The sequence below is a fragment of the Pan troglodytes genome, chromosome X (genome assembly GCF_028858775.2).
Source record: "Pan troglodytes isolate AG18354 chromosome X, NHGRI_mPanTro3-v2.0_pri, whole genome shotgun sequence".
NCBI classification, from domain to species: domain Eukaryota; kingdom Metazoa; phylum Chordata; class Mammalia; order Primates; family Hominidae; genus Pan; species Pan troglodytes.
Window position 1 is genome coordinate 143112109 of NC_072421.2, and position 16499 is coordinate 143128607.

Below are 16499 nucleotides of genomic sequence, written 5' to 3' on the forward strand. Positions count from 1 at the left end.
ACGATCTACCTTTTTCTTTTCTAGATTCCAGCCCTCGACACAACAGGAATCTCCTCTGAGGATTCTGCCAGCCATAAAGCTCCCCTCCCCCACAGCTCCCAAATCACTCTCAAGCCTGAAGAGTGCTGCCCTGTCTTCAACACCACAACTACACCCGGGCTGCCGGAACTAAGATGTATTCCCCAGCAAGATTTAAAGTCCACTCGGGAAAGTAATACAGTAAGTCTTCTACCTTAAAAGCTGTTATGAACTGTAATGCTTAGTAAATTGGCTGGGGGGGGGGTGGGGGTGAAATTGCAAAACACTCTTTTCACCCTGCAACTTGTATTTACAAGCACATTATGAAACTTCCTTGTAATCAGGTTGAGTGACTTGAGCACCATGTGATTCAAAGACAATTTAGGTGTCAAAGTGAATAGGCTCATTTATACAATGGATACATTTCTCACAACCAGTCAATAATTAATGTTTCAAGTTGGGTGCAAGAACCATGTCGAAATTGACATCCTTTAAAATGACATCCTTCTGGGTGATCAAGAGGAAGGGAAACAGAAGAAACTTCAATAACAGAATCATAAGTATATGGCTTACATAAGTATACTACAGCAAGCTGGAATCGTCTGTCCATTGACTCCTCCAATTATGCTACATTGCTAGAATGTAGACTGTGAAAACTGGTAGGAGTTTTGAAATAATTTCACCCTTAAGGGTTCTTAAATGTATAATTAAAAAATAAGGGGTGGAAAAGGTGACAGAAGAGAAATGGCTTTGGAAATAGAGCAAGGGTCACCATTACTACATGACCTTGAAAACGTTACTTCGTTCTGTGAATTTCAGTTTTCTTCTCTATGATTGGAAGTGATAAATCTTCCTTTGTAAGATTATTATGAGGACTAAATGAGCTAGGTACAAAGTGCCTAGCAGCAGGCCCATCATAGAAGAAACGTGTACTAAATTCTGGTTCTCAAACCTTCTCAAGAAGAGAGAGCCCATCATTGAAATGAGTTACAAAGTTCCTTATGCATGGGAACTTTCCTAGAGAGAAGGCCCATAACTTTCATCTATTGCTCAAAGCTCCAAAAGGTTAAGAACCACCACAATAGACTGAACATCTCAAAGGTAGGAAAGCCCCTTATTCATTTCTATATACACGGTGGCACATTATTTTGAGACATGAATCAAGTATTCCTCCTGGAACTAGAGCAACCTGTTGGTTTGATTACTAAGGATGGTTGATTTCACATCTGTCCTGAACCCAGCTCTGCACAGGGTGCAAATTGTAGCAACAGCAGTATTAATGTTAATAACTAGCCTTTATTGAACTCTGTATATTCTAGGAATTGGGCAAATGATCTTATAACTATTAATTTATTTAATCACCAAGCAATCCCATGAGGTAGCTATCATTATTATTATCCCCATTTTTAGAAGTGAGAAATTGAAGAAGAGAAAGGTTAAGAATCTTGCTTAGTGCTACACAATCAGTAAGGGGTGGAGCTGGCGTAGGAATCAAGCAGTCTGACTAAGCGTCTACCCAAACTAAGTCTGAGAAACATACCTATCCTAAGGGAGCTCACCATCACCTTAATTAGATTTTTGAAAAGATACACTCTAGGAAATTTGGACTTGACACCACCCACTAGTGCCCAGCTGCTCCCTACTCCGTACTGGGGCTGGGATGCATGGCCCAAGGAACCCATACAGCTGGCTGGCTAGTTCCCGAAGCCACAAGCTGCAACAGCCTTCCCCTTCCCCAGCCAAGGAGCTTTACTCTAGCGGACAGTAATTAAGCTTAGACTTTTCTCCCTGGTGGAGGAAGCAGTTGCATAAGAATAAGAGACTCTTCTCCAGGCATTTTAAAACTGTTTCTTTTCTTCCCTCTTCTCCACCACGTCAGTCAACCTTTAAAGGTTTTTTTTGTTTGTTTGTTTTGATTTTTTCCTTTTAGAGGACATTTTTACTGGGCCAGGCCCCTCAACTATCATTGTTTGTACTCTGTTAAGTTTTGGTTGTGAAAGGATTTGTGGCGCTAGTCTTGGGCGGTGGCCAATCTGCTGTGCTTTGCATATCTGTATGGTTTGTGATGCAAGCCTCCATCTTGCTTTACATCGTGGGGGCATGGCCCAGTAACCACTTGGCAAGGCCTTGTTTAGCAACCCTGCCTGAGGAGAGGAGCCCTCTCAGGTTTGATATCTGCATGTTTTCCTAGCCCTGTCTCTTAAAGGGCCCCACCCAGAGACTGGGTTTTCTTCTGCCTGTGTGTGTGTGTACTGTGTGTATTGTCTGTCAAAAGAACTCTAATTAATTTGGCCTAAAGAAAGAAAAGCACTTGGATCAATAATTTTTTTTAAGGGAAGTAAAAGCTGCAGTACCTTTCAGTTTACGTGACTTTCATCTTTGAGAAATAAAAGCAGCCGTAAAGATTATTGGTGAAATGTAGGTCAGATGCAAGGTTTCCTTATTCTAATGGCAGTTAGATATGCTTCTTTAGAGGGGGGAATGAGACAGCCAGGTGGGAGGGGATCCCTGAAGAAACTCCAACCAGCCTGCCCACTGAGGTGGGGCCTCAGGAAGTCCAAGAAGTTTGCAGCAGGGAGGAGCCTGGCCCCTCCTCTTCCTGTGTGGAACCTGAGATTCAAGCTGCAGGCAGGAAGTGCTCTAGCAGGGACTCTGGCCTTGGGAGAGTCTCTGTTTCCCCCTTTTCTTCCTTTTCACCCAATGAAACCCTGTCTTACTCACTATTCAATTTGTCTGCAAGCCTGAATTTTCATGGCTATGGGACAAAGAACTCCGTCTTTAGCTGAACTAAGGAAAAGTCCTGTAACAATAAGATTATTTATGATAGCCAAAAAGTAGAAACAACTCAAATATCCATCAGCATTTATACAATAGAATTGTCTAGAAAATGTAAACTAATCTGTAGTGGCAGAAGGGAGATCAGTATCAGTGGTTGCCTGAGATAGAGCAATGGCAAGGGAGGATGGAGGAGTGATTACAAAGGGGTATAAGGAAACTTCTGTGGGTGATGGTTATATTTATTGACTTGATTGTACTCATGGTTTCATGGGTATATACGTATGTTAAAACTTATCAGATTGCACACTTAAAAATGTAACTGTTTATTGTTTATCTCAAAGCCACTTTTAAAAATGACAGTAATACCACCTACATTCCAGGGTTGTTATGAGACTTAAATAAGATCATTTATGTTAAAATGCCAAAAACTAACACAAAAATTTAACATAAAAATAACCATTTAGTAAACAGAAGTTCTAACGTAATTGTAAATAATGGAGAGTCATTTTTTTATTGAGCAGAGGCATGAAAAAGCGAAGAATCTCATTTCAGCCGTTATAGTAGATCAATTTTAGTTATCTCCCTTCATATGTACCTTAACAATGAATTAATGAACACGTGTCCCAATGTACAAGTGCAAGTATATATGTATCTGTATTTGTGCATGTGTGTATATACATGAAGTCCTCACTAATGTTGTCAACAGGTTCTTGGAAATTGATGTTAAGCGAAACTATGTACTAAATGCCATAGGACCTTAACTCTTGTCTATACCAGCCTATGATAAAATTGGTTTCATTACACAGCCTGTCATTTTTGCTTTAAGGAGTAGTTTCCAAGAACTTATGGATGACGTTAACTAAGGACTCACTGTATGTATGTATATATGTGTGTGTTTACATGTATATACATTCACACACATATATATGTTTACACTTTCTTGAAAAGTCCTTTCGACACAATGCATTGGAAGTGGTCTACTTTATTTTCATTTCTATTGTTATAAAAGACCTCAAGGTTGTTTGGAATCAGTGGAATCAGCAATTTTCCCTATTTTTAATAAAAGCGGGAGCTTATTTTATGCTAAGCATTCAACTATGCCCTTGATGTACATCATAACAGTGTTCCTGGGAAGGAGGTATCATCAGCTCTATTTTACAGGTGAGGAAGTGAAGGAACACTAAGATTAAATGATATCTTTAGAATCACACAGCTAGTATGTAGCAAGGCCGGGGAACATATTCAACATAATCTAACCCAAAACTCCATAGTATTTTAGCTCTGCGAGGCTTTCTTCCCAAATTGCTAGATCTAGTATGTGGGTACATTGCTAATACCACCTCAGCAGTCACATGTACCTACAAATTACCAAGATGAATTGAAACCTAGCCTCACAATTAGTGTCACGTCAGTGTCAGTGAAGCCAAGGCTATGGTGAAGAGAGGGAGAAGAATCCAATTCAGCCAGCCATAAAAAATAATCATTAAATGTATGATTCAAGGTGAGTTTATAGATATTTTAAGTCCAAGCTAATATCCATGCAATAGGAATCAAATCGTTGAGACATTCCAAAATCTTAGCGCTATATACAAATTTCTGGATGGAATCTTTTTAGTTTGAAGTCTCATTTTTGTCTGTGTTCTCTGCTTTTGTTTTGTTTTGTTTTTTTTTTAGAGGGAGTCTTGCTCTTTTGCCAGGCTGGAGTGCAGTGGCGCAATCTTAGCTCACTGCAACCTCCGCCTCCCAGGTTCAAGCGGTTCTCCTGCCTTAGCCTCCTGAGTAGCTGGGACTACAGGCGCACATGCCACCATGCCCAGCTAATTTTTGTATTTTTAGTAGAGACGGGGTTTCACCATGTTGGCCAGGATGGTCTCGATCTCTTGATCTTGTGATCCACCTGCCTCAGCCTCCCAAAGTGCTGGGATTACAGGCATGAGCCACTGCACCTGGCTGTTCTCTGCTCTTAAACTAAAATTTTAATTTTAGAAGATGCTAAAGAAGATGTGGCTAAGTGTATCAAACTAATTTATCAAGTACTATAAATTGAACAGTTTAATCCTGAACATGAAATTTTAATAAAAGTGCCTTAATAAATCTTTAAGCACGTAAGGAAAAGTTACTATAATCATATTGGCTTTAAAAGAGATTTTCATTCTTTTATTTGAGGTCATAATAGATATAAGACCCCTAGGGAAATATAAAAATGAGAAATAAAAAGGTATTTTGTACAGTTATGGCTAATATTACAATAGTCTCATGTCTGGGATGTTAGACCTTATGCTTTGATCCCAGACAAGCTAAGTTAGATTGTCAGCCCTGCCACTTCATAGTTTACTGGGTTGCACTAGGCAAGTGCTTAGCCTTTCGGGGATTCACTTTCTTATACTGTAAAATTTTGCCAGTGGCAGCACCTACCTTTAGAGTTGTTCTGTGAATTAGATAAGGTCATGTATGTTAGCAACCAGGAATGATTCAAGGTACATAGAAGTGTACTCAACAAATAGGGGATGCTATTAAAATAGAATTTGGGCTGCATAGGAGTTTAATGAGTTTAACTTTACTCCATTGCCTTTCCGGGCTGCAGGCAGTAGTGGGAGCCCTGGGCAGTTAGCTCAATGATGGGTGTACCCAGTGGCCTGAGGAAGGAACCTAGAACTAGGTTAAAGGATCCAATCCAAGTTCTGGATAATCAATGCTAATTGCACACTCAACTGAGGAGCCTCCAGAACATCACCTTGGCATAAAAAGCATAGCTCTGACTTCACTTTTAACAATTGTTTGGGGCCTGGTGCCGTGGCTCACGCCTGTAATCCCAGCACTTTGGGAGGCCAAGGGTGGGTGGATCACATGAGGTCAGGAGTTCGAGACCAGCCTGACCAACATGGCAAAACCCCGTCTCTACTAAAAATACAAAAATTAGCCGGGCATGGTCGTGGGTGCCTATAATCCCAGCTACTCGGGAGGCTGATGCAGCAGAATCGCTTGAACCTAGGGTGAAGAGGTTACTGTGAGCCAAGACTGTGCCACTAGACTCCAGCCCAGGTGAAAGAGCGAAACTCCGTTTCAAATAAATAAATAAATAAATAAATAAAAGTAAAATAAAAATTAAAGAAATTGAGTAACAGCTTTACAATAACAATGCAAATTGTTAACATTTTTGACAACTTTGTATGTGCTCTGCCCTATATGAAACACTGTATATGCATTATCACATTGCATCCTTAATAATAATTATGAAATAGGTGCTATAATTACCCTCAGGTTATAGATGAGAAAACTGCTGCCTTGTCGGAAGGAAAGGTGCTGTTTGGTCTCTTCGCTGGCATCCCCATCTTTAGGAATTCCAGCCCAAACAAGCCGCCTTCCAATTAGCAGTAACCCTCGTGTGTGTGTGTATGTGTGTGCACATGCATGTGGATGCATGTGTGTATTTGATGGCATTATATATGGGCTAGAAATCAGTTAATTGTTCTATGAAGTCTTTCTCTGATTAGGTCCTCATCTATTTTGTGGACATTGGTTTTGTATATAGAAGGATTGTCGTCAGCAACCCAACGATGCTTTTTCTCCCAACACCCATAGCAACAGCCTTTTTTGTGAACTAAAATAAGTTTGATACGAATCCTCAAACTGGAGTTTTGACAGTTAGGTAAGAAAAACAGATCAGTGAGTACATTACACCCACTGTGCTGTAGAATAATCATTTTAAATAATGTATATAAAACATCATTGCATTTTTTCCTGGTTTACCTTTAAATTTGTTAGCATGCCAGAAATGCAACTGCCTAGCTATCATCAGTCCCCATTCCCCAAAAGGCAAACACTTCATGGGCTGCCAGTGAGAGGCATCACCTGCATACCTGCATAGAGACCTTCTTTCTCTAGCACACAAAGCTTATCCCTGAGACTGGAAGTGTTGAGCAGTCTCTAATTGTCTAGAAGAGCCAGGCCTGGCAAGTCCAGAAGTAGGTTCTAGGCTCTCTCCAACCTCACCCCAACTTAAACTTTGGCTTCATGTTTTATGAGTCTGAAGGCTGTATGCCCAGCTTCTGTAAAGACGGAAATTTATAAGTCCACAGGAAAAACAGAGAGGATAAAAGAGAGTAAAATGAGATACCAGAAACCTGGTGTAGAGAATACATAATAGAATTGACCCCATAAATGTATCCTAAAGCAGGGACTCAACATTCCAGTTCATCATCAAGAGAGATGAACAAAGCTATCTCAAGGCCTAGGTTGCCATAAAGGAGTGTGGAATGAGTACAGTTAGGAATAGACGGGGCTAGCCTAGAGAGGTGGGTGCACATGAATAAATCAAGGGGAGACAAATATTGTAAAAGAAATTATAAGGGAGATTACGTTTAAGAAGGAGAATGTAGAATGCTATGTGACCATAAAATAGGGTAATAAAATGGGATAATAGCATATGGTGAAGGCAAAAGCAAGTATACAAATATTTTTTAAAAGCTTAATGTCCATTTAATAAATGGTGCGGGGAGAACTGGTTAGCTATATGCAGAAAAATGGAACTGGACCCCTTCCTTACACCTTACACAAAAATTAACTCAAGATGGATTACAGACTTATATGTAAAACCCAAAACTACAAAAACCCTAGAAGAAAATCTAGGCAATACCATTCAGGACATAGGCATGGGCAAGAATTTCATGACAAAATCACCAAAAGCAATGGCAACATAAGCAAATAATTGATGAATGGAATCTAATTAAACTAAAGAGCTTCTGCACAGCAAGAGAAACTATCATCAGAGTGAACTGACAACCTACAGAATGGGAGAAAATTTTTGCCATCTGTGCATCTCACAAAGGTCTAATATCTAGAGTCTACAAGGAACTTAAGTGAATTTTCAAGAAAAAAAGTCGTTAAAAACTGGGCAAAGGACATGAACAGACACTTCTCAAAAGAGGGCATTCATGTGGCCAAGAAACGTGAAAAAAAGCTCAACATCACTGATCATTAGAGAATTGCAAATCAAACCCACAATGAGATACCATCTCACGCCAGTTAAGATGGCAATTATTGTAAGTCAAGAAACAAGAGATGCTGGTGAGGTTGTGGAGGAAAAGGAATGTTTTTACACTGTTGATGGGAGTGTAACTTAGTTCAACCATCGTGGAAGACAGTATGGCCATTCCTCAAAGATCTAGCAGCAGAAATACCATTTGACCTAGCAATCCCACTACTGGGTATATACCAAAAGGAATATAAATCATTCTATTATAAAGATACATGCACACGTATGTTCACTGCAGCACTATTCACAATAGCAAAGACATGGAATCAACCCAAATGCCCATCAATGATAGACTGGATGAAGAAAATGTGGTACATATACACCATGGAATACTATGCAGACATAAACAGAAAGGAGATCATGTCCTTTGCAGGGACATGAATGTCGCTGGAAGCCATTATTGTCAGCAAACTAATGCAGGAACAGAAAACCAAACACCGAATGTTCTCACTTATAAGTAGCAGCTAAATGGTGAGAACACATGGACACATCGGGGGAACAACACATACCGGGGCCTGTCGGGGTGGAGGAAAGGAGAGCTTCAGGAAGAACAACTAACGGATGCTGGGCTTATTACCTAGGTGATGGGTTGATCTGTGCAGCAAACCACCATAGCACACGTTTACCTATGTAATAAACCTGCACATCCTGCACATATACCCCAGAATTTAAAATAAAAGTTGAAGAAAAAAAAAGATTAATGTTTACAGTATAAAATATATGTCATGCCTGCTGATGACCATGCTAACTATATGGATGTAGCAAACTTCTGGAAGGCAATCCTGTTCTCTTTTGCCCTGCTATGGGAGAAGAAGGCCTTGTTAATGAGCTCTGAACAACTTCTCTTCTATGCCACGGATTCCCAGAGGGCTTCTGATACATGTTAGGGAGTCTCTCGGACATAAGAGGCCCTAGAGCTTGTCCAGAAACTACTGTCTGAGTGCCACAGAGGATCCACTTATAATTAAAATACCATGATTCAAATGCAAAACTAGCTTGGGCTTTTTTTGGAAGAAATGTGCCAAGAGGGATCCTGCAGGAAGAGGCCTCCGGAATATTATATTATCGTTTAAATATTTGTGCCCATCATAGAGAGGGTTGTACATCCCTGTCCTGCCCTGCCAGGCTTAGCTACAAAACTTAGTTTGGACAGTAAATAATAAGCAGAAGTGATCCATACCACAACTGAACAGAAGCCTTGAAAGCAGTACACTGTTTGCCACTGCCTTTCTTTTCCTTCTGCCACAAGAAGAGTCATGTTCTTGTGAGGCACAGCTCCATCAGTACGGGTAGGAAAGACGTGTGGGCCAGGCGCAGTGGCTCACGCCTGTAATCCCAGCACTTTGGGAGGCCAAGGCGGGCAGATCACAAGGTCAAAAGATCGAGACCATCCTGGCCAACATGGTGAAACCCCGTCTCTACTAAACATATAAAAATTAGCTGGGCGTGGCGGCACGTGCCTACAGTCCCAGCTACCCAGGAGGCTGAGGCAGGAGAATCGCTTGAACCCAGGAGGTGGAGATTGCAGTGATCCAAGATTGCGCCACTGCACTCCAGCCTGGCAACAGAGCAAGACTCCCTCAAAAACAAAACAAAACAAAACAAAAAAACAAAGAAAGAAAGAAAGATGTGGGCAGACGCCCCACAGTAGACGTGAGGCATGAGCAAGAAATCAACCTTGGCTATTATAAGTCATTTAGATTTTAGATTTATTTTTTTGTTTCCACAGCATAAGCTGCCTGACAAAAGGTTCTTTTATCAAGATGACTATGGATACCCCAGTGGAAAGTTTTCTATGATGAGCTAAGAAGGACAGCTAATAATTGAGCACTTCATTAGTCATGAATTTCCACTGAAGCGAGACCAAAAATTTGGCTCTAAGCCCAAAGATACTTACTGCCATCTGCATATAACAAAGTTTCATTAAAAATAACAAGAAAATACAACTCTACTGGTTGCCTTTATTAGGTTATTAGGCTGCATGTGTCAAAACAACTCCTATCTAGCAACTAAGGAGGGTGGTCTTATTGGGGAAGAAGAGATAATACACCCAGAAAGAAGCTGAATCCTCACTTGACCTCTAAGGATGCCTTTCTCTCTTCCCCACCACTTAACAACCAGACCCAATGTCTTTACAAAGATAGAAATTTCAGAATAGTTTTTACTTAGGATGAATATGTGGGGTTTCCACATTTTAATGAAGCCGATGATATTAACCAAGGCAAACTTCTAAGGAAAGGCTTCATAATGTTAAATCCATAATGCTGCATGTTTAAAGACAATTTCGAGGCACTATCCACAGATAGATTCTCAGAGACATAAGCCAGCATTTTACATCGACTCTCCCTCCTGCCTCTTGGCTGCTTATTGTCTCCTAGAGTTTTGCCATGATGGACAGCTACAACAGAGTCAATTCATTCAGAAACGATTGAAATCCCTTCATAGTCTAGACATTATAGGATGTCTAGGAACAGGATGACTAAGGGTTTCATCCACCCTTGAGGAGTTGCTCTGTTGAGAGCAAGGGCTACTAAGCCATTTGCAATTACAGAACTACCAGGTAGTTCTGTAATTCCAGCCTGGATGAGAGTTACCTGGCTGAGTAGAAGCAAAGAGCCATGTGTGTGCTGAAGAAGAAAGAGCCATACCCCAATTGCTGGTCAGCTCAGGGTTGGGCATAGCACTCAGTATGTGATAGGATCCAATGGCCGTCAGAAAGCACTGAGCCATCCTAAGGGATTGGACAAAAAATTGTCCAGTCCCTTTCCATGAATTGTGTTATACTGTAACAGAGGTCTGCAGAGGGTGCTTCAGGGCAGCCTCTTCTTGTTGTGGTTGGGCAGACTAAAGCTTTGACACATCTACAGTCACCACATCCTGTGGCATTTTCTGAGAGTCATGGAGAAGAGGCTGAAGTTCAAGCATCAAGCCCAAGCAGAAAAAGAAAGAAAGGACCACTATGATGGTATTATCAGAGAGTGTGAAACCTTGGGGAAGCAGTCACTGGAGAAAGGACAGCAAAGCTTCAAGTACTTTCTGTCAGGCCTCTGAGCCCAATCTAAGCCATCATATCCCCTGTGACCTGTAGGTATACATCCAGATGGCCTGAAGCAACTGAAGAATCACAACAGAAGTGAAAATGGCCTGTTCCTGCCTTAACTGATGACATTACCTTGTGAAATTCCTTCTCCTGGCTCATCTTGGCTCAAAAGCTCCCCCACTGAGCACCTTGTGTCCCCTGCCCCTGCCCGCCAGAGAACAACCCCCTTTGTCTGAATTTTCCACTACCCACCCAAATCTTATAAAACGGCCCCACCCCTATCTCCCTTCGCTGACTCTTCGGACTCAGCCCGCCTGCACCCAGGTGAAAAACAGCCTTGCTGCTCACACAAAGCCTGTTTGGTGGTCTCTTCACATGGACGCGAGTGAAACTTTCCTTAGTTAACCAGTACCCAGCTGTGGAGGCTTTTTATAATACTTCTGTGGGTGCAGGCAATGTTGTAAGATGGGAGGGCTTATAGCACAGTCTAGAAGCAGAACTGGCATGTCCTCATCTACCACAGACCAAAAGCCCAGATAAAAAGTCTGCAAATGGACCAAGATTGGGGCCAGAAAAATACAGCAAGGTGCTTGTTCTTGACACCTCTTAAAGGTGAGTAAACTCCAGTGAAATTTTGTATTGCCTGGTAGGCTCAGGAAAGTCTTCAGAGCTGCAGAATAGGAAGGAGTTAGTAGATGGAGGAGCCCCCTTGTAAGCAGCACTTGTACGGGCCTGGAAATAGACAAGGGGAGCTTTGCTTTCCAGGAGCATTTGGTTCACAGGAATAACAAGAATGCACATATGAGCTTGCATACCAAATGGTTAAGATTCGTAACATGAAAATGCTCTGTCTGCTCCCCTGCAGTGACCTCTGCTCCCCACGGAGGCCCTGAGGTCCTTGAGAGAATTCATCTGATGAAGAAGCAAATGCTGCTGCCCTGTCTTTGGGTTTAGAAGAGGACAACATGGGCTGAGTCCTGTTATTGGTAATGGATCTGCCAAGCCCCATCCCAGCCCTAACTGGAACTCTGGCAATCCACATGGTGAGCATTAAAGCCTGGTTTAAGAAGATCAGTGTCTGTTCTTGGACTTAGCTGAATGCTCTTAAGTGTACAGGCCGTGGTCCTGGCAGCATTGGTATTGAGAGTCCTAAAGAAATGCACTTGTATGCACAGACAGGGTTGGCAATATGGCCATCAACATTTATTTTACTTTTACTTTCACAGTTTAGAGGATTTTATTTATTCTGAAACTGGTGAGACTGATTTTAAATTAAAGTGTTACATGCAATTAATTAATTACCACCAGGAAGTTCTTCCTTAATCCCCAGAATCAGCAGGACTCCTTCACAGGAATGCTTCTTAAGCACAGAATGAAATGGACTCTCTGACTTCCAAGCCCCTGGGATAGCTTTGGAATTTAGTCCAGCTAAAAAGAAACCTCCTAATTATTATGGCTTCAAACAATACTGTTTTATTTAGGATTCTCACTCTAATCCTGTGAAAGGAGCTATATAAATCACCAAGTGAACTATACTCAGCCTTTTTCCTCCCCCACTGTCACACCCACATCATCACCAGATCGAAGGATCAAAGCCAACTCCAAGTATAACTGGTATTTGCTTCTCTAGAAAATTAGTTGTCAAAAAATTTCACTGAGGGGCCTAGATATTCACAAGATATTAACAGAGATTCCCCTGAAAAAAAAAAAAGCTAACGCTGTTTTGACAGAATTCAAAAGATTATGTAACTGTTGGATGATACGCAGTGCTGTAACCCGATATAGCTAATGTAATTTACACTTAATTAGCATAAAGGTTTATTTAAATATTGGAAATCTGAGTATGTCAGTATGACTTTGAATTGATAATTTTTGGTATATCAAAAATAAGATTGAAAACTGACACCGCAGTAGGGGACTAGGTATCAGAATGAATTAAGACAAGATTCCCTACATTCTTGAAGGCTTTCTTTTTTTTTTCTTCAACCCAGCGATGCTGCAATTAACAAGCCCTGGGAGAACAGAGCTCCATTATGACAAGTTCAGCTGTGGGAAAGCAACCAACAAAACACCACTTCTGAGAAAGGGGAAGCGATGTCAGGGAGTGTCATCTGCTGACGTTTGTTCCCACTGTTACTCCCCTCCCACTCACAGAACTAGGAGCTTTCCTGTCCTTTGACCTCTGAACTCCAAAAGAATGGCAAGCGCCAGTGGAACAGGAGTTTCTGAGAGTCCAGTGTCTATGGCATGTATTTGACAGCTCTGATGAAAAGTATGAGCTGTGAATTAGACTTCCCCTAGCAGAGATGTTTGTGGATAAGGAACCTGCTTAAAACGGTGAGGCAGTCAGAGTGTCAGAGGATTGGGAGACTGAGACTGACATGTGGGCAACAGCAGCAGAAACTGGGGACCTGTAGCTGGGAAAACAGACGAGTTGGAGGCTACAAAATAGATATCTTCACACAAGAAAAGGAATATTGTCTGTGAAGGGACAATTTATCAAGGTAACAGCACTGGAAGTTTGTGCAGAATCTAGCCATCCATCCATCCGTGCATCCATTCATCCCTCCGTCATCTATGCAGCAGTTTTATAGCTAACTATGGAAAGACGAGCTTTGTGATATGTGATTTCTAGCAACAGCCAGCAGGTGGGTAAAAGTTTTAGGCATGTAAAGGACCCCCCAAATCACACTGCTTTCCTTATTATTCAAAATGTCTTCATAGCTTATATCCAGTGCCTTATTTTCCTATGTAAGCAGTAAAACAGAAATAACAATGAACAGACGAAATCTGTTAACTATTAATATCACAGACTTGAAGACTAGGGATCTTTTCTAGAAGGTATGCCTGCCTTGTTCATTACTAGAAAGCACACATTCAAGTTTCCACTTAGCCCCATTCCATATTCTGTCTCTAACCTAACTCCTGAAATAAACCTACTGTTGTTCTGTTGCAAATAGATCATATTTGGGTCAATTGCAGGTTTTGCAGCTGAAACCTTAATGAGTGAATACAATTGTACTAGAAGAAGTAACTCCCAGAAGCCCAGATTCATGCTTGCCCATACTGCAGAATAATAACTACCAATTATTTGTTATATACCAGAAGATCTATGTAGTGCATCTCAGATAAATCTCACGACAATCCTCAAATTCAGTGTTATCTCAGTGTTTTTTGTTCATTTGTTTGTTTTCTTTTGAGATGGAGTTTCATGCTTGTTGCCCAAGCTGGAGTGCAATGGTGCGATCTCGGCTCACTGCAACCTCTGCCTCCCGGGTTCAAGTGATTCTCCTGCCTCAGCCTCCTGAGGAGCTGGGATTACAGGTGCACACCACCACGCCTGCCTAATTTTGTGTGTTTTTAGTAGAAACGGGGTTTCACCATGTTAGCCAGGCTGGTCTCGAACTCCTGACCTCAGGTGATTCGCCCGCCTTGGCCTCCCAAAGTGCTGGGATTACAGGCGTAAGCCACTGTGTCTGGCTGAGTGTTATCTCCATTTTAAAGAAAGAAAACAGAGGCTTAGACAGTTAACTAACTTGTCCATTCACGTGGTTAGTAATGTACAAAGCTGACCCCAAACCAGGCCTTCTCCATCACACCACACTTTCTGGATCCCTCCTACCCCTCCTAGATTAATTACTATAGCATTTATTCAAGTCATTTCAATAGAGCTATTATCAGAGGTATGGGAAAAGAGTTCAATGCCAAATACATTGAAGAATCTGGTTTAAGAAAAGTTAAACAGGTTTCTTTATGGAAGCATTCCTCAATGGCCTCAATAGACAAAAAGGCGTAGGCCTTCTTTTTGTTGTTACTGTTATTGAAGAGCAACTCCAAAGACAGAGCAGTAAAAGTGCTATGGAAAAAAATGCAAACTGCTTTAAAATCTACCTTGCAAACAAGCACCATCCCAGTGCGCAGGGACAAGCCCTTCTGGAGGCATGGAACTCGAAGGTGCTGTGCTTTGGCATTTTGGCTCCAGTCCAGCGGAGATGCAGGCTGCCCACATCCTGTTGGGGGGCTAGGGCCAGACAGAGTTTACATCCAGGAGACCCTCCTAGCAAAGGCACTAAAAGCAGCGCTGCCTCCAGGACAATTCATGATCTCCTAGACAGTAGGGCAGCTGAGCGTGATGAGGAAGGGCACTGTCTCTCTGATTCCCAGGGCCTGTCATTTCCCGAGGGCTGGTGGAGCCCGGGGATTGGAGGGCAAGAAGCCCAGCCGTAGTCTAAAGGAATGATACTGAATGGGCCCTGTGTGCTGAGCAGAGAGGCGGAATAGATTTCCTCGCTTGTCCCTGGATACTTGCCAAACCTGAAGTAAGTACTGTATATGGTGAATCATTGTCAGCACCAGCATTGCCAGATGCTGGGCAATGCATATAAAAGAGCCTGCATTTGGAGGCACTGATTTCCTCAACAGAGCTCAGGTCTCTCCTCTTTGCTCCTGCCTCCAGGGTTGCCTCCTCCAACCCTCTACTCTCCACGCAGATGCTCGAGAAATCTCCCTAAAGCAGATATATGAGTATATCCTTCCTCTGCATAAAAGTCTTCAGTAGTTCCAGAAATAGATGCTTGGAAATCTAATTACTTGCCTAAGGCCTCATAGCTTCTACTTCCTAGAACAGAGCCTTCGTACTGATCTGGCTTACGCACAAGCTGGTCCCCTTAACTACCACTACTTTAACCTATGGCTCCCATCTGGATGGTTTTGTGATGGTCCTCATCTGGGGACCTCAGCCACAGATGAACACTCCTGCTGGAATTCACCCAGCTCCAGATATCTCTCAGGATTCACCCCATCTTACAGTCATCTCATTGTGTCTTACTTCCCCATTAGACTGCAAGCTTGTTGAGCCAGGGAATACATATTATTGAACTTTGTGTCCCAACCCACAGCACAAGGCCTGGCCTGTCATACATGTGTGTTGAATGGATAATACAAAATTTCCCAGGGCCCGTGTCCTGAGCTCCATGTCAAAATCTGTGCATTTGAATTCAAAGATACCTCACTTTGGCTAATCCAAAATATGATACTGATTTCTAGCATTTGTGATTCTTAATACCAAAGCCAATAAAACAAAATTGATATTAAAACCAGAATAAAACAGGCAGGATGGGGATTAAGATGAGTCAAAGTACAGAGAGGTGCAATATAGAATCTGACTCTGAGATAAGTAAAATACATTTTTTTTTAGATAATAGCCGGTATTCATTCCACTATAGAATGGTCCAGCTGAAATCTGTTTTTCAAAAGGTAGTGTTTTCTTTCCTCCTATTGTTATCCTTAAAAATTGAATTTTCAGTTATTCATCATTGAACCTGAAAGCAAGAACAGTTTGAACACCCATTTACCTTGTTCTCTAAATGTTTTAATCAGCTCAGCTTTAATGCTATGAAACTACTCAACAACGCTAAGTATTTATCATAATAATGTATCAAAATACAAATTCAAGTAGACATGTGTTTTTATTTTAAAGTGCACCATCTAGTCTTATGCTGACTCTGACCCAGACTGCCTTAGGGAGGTGCAGACTGATGATCTTTAGTTTAAACAAGAAAGGCCATTTTTTTTTTTTTGTCCAAGGGCAATAGTGAAACCACAGGTTATCAATTAATATGCTTGCTG